This window comes from Vulpes vulpes, chromosome 7 (genome assembly GCF_048418805.1).
Source record: "Vulpes vulpes isolate BD-2025 chromosome 7, VulVul3, whole genome shotgun sequence".
Lineage (NCBI taxonomy): Eukaryota > Metazoa > Chordata > Mammalia > Carnivora > Canidae > Vulpes > Vulpes vulpes.
Window position 1 is genome coordinate 55,524,757 of NC_132786.1, and position 1,189 is coordinate 55,525,945.

A 1,189-nucleotide genomic window follows, 5' to 3' on the forward strand; every position below is an offset into this window, starting at 1 on the left:
TTTTTCATGCACATGTTACTTTAAAATATATTAAATTGTACAAGTGTATCAGTGTTATGAAAACAGCTGTCCATGTAAAATTAGACGATGACCCACAAGGAAAGCTATTATAATCAAAAGTTAAAATTACACAAATTTCTCTTTAATCGTATTACATTTCTGTTCTTCAGTACTACATGAACTATTTATTTCATAAAGTAATCATATTTGCATATGGTTCTCTCATAAAAAATATTATATATCTTAAAAAAAAATGATACCAACCAGATATTGTCTGGTGAATTCGTTCTTTTTTATGTTTAAGTAGTATTGACTTAAAGCTTCAAATTTCATTGCAAATGGAAGTCTACATTCATCATCAAGATTTCTGCAGATACTCATGGATGTTTGTTCTCTTGCTTACCTTTGCCATTGGATTGTTTTTCTATGAATGTTCTCTCTGCTTTTTATAATTTTTGGAGAGGAATAACTATTTTCTTCAGGGCTTTGGGCAGATGTCTAGTCTCAGAACTTCCGGAATTGCTTCCTGGTGCCAGGCCTTCCTGACTTTGAGCACATTGAAACGTAAAGTTTTGTTTGAGGGCTAGCACTGTCCCACCGTGGCAATGTCACCAATCTGGACGTCCCTGAAACAGGAGAACAGGTGCACGGACATGTTCTTTTGGTGTTTCTCAAAGTGGTTGTACTTATGGATGTAGTGGAGGCAGTCTTGGTGGGTAACACTGGTCTTCTGCATCTTCTTCTGGGTCACCACACCAAACAATCCACCATTGGATGGAAATTACCAGTAAAAGGGCATTTCCTGTCAATATTTGTGCCCTCAATGGCCTCCTTGATCATCTCAAAGCCCAAATCGATGTTTTTGAAGAGCTTTTCCTTGTCATTTTCTACAAGCAGGGCACTCTTATTTCAAAACATTTTTGGCTGCTTTTGGTGGGGCCACTCAGTCTGAATGTCTGCCATCTTCCTGGCCACCTGAAAAAAGGATCTTTTTATATTGTAGGTGTAATCCATAATTCAGTGTTTTCATTAATCTCCTTGTGTACTATGACCATTTTTACACATTCATCCATTTAGTGATGATATTAAAGATGGAAGAAGTTGTTTAAAATGTGACTAATTACCCACAGTATATCAAAAAAGTAAACAAGGTAAACAGTTCATATCTAGAATATGTAACAAACTTTCA

At 35.8% G+C, this 1,189-nt stretch overlaps 1 pseudogene; it reads right to left on the bottom strand.

Moving 5' to 3' along the window:
• Positions 1-504: 504 nt before the first annotated feature.
• LOC112932837 (small ribosomal subunit protein uS17-like) lies at positions 505-963 on the bottom strand (annotated as a pseudogene).
• Positions 964-1,189: the final 226 nt, after the last annotated feature.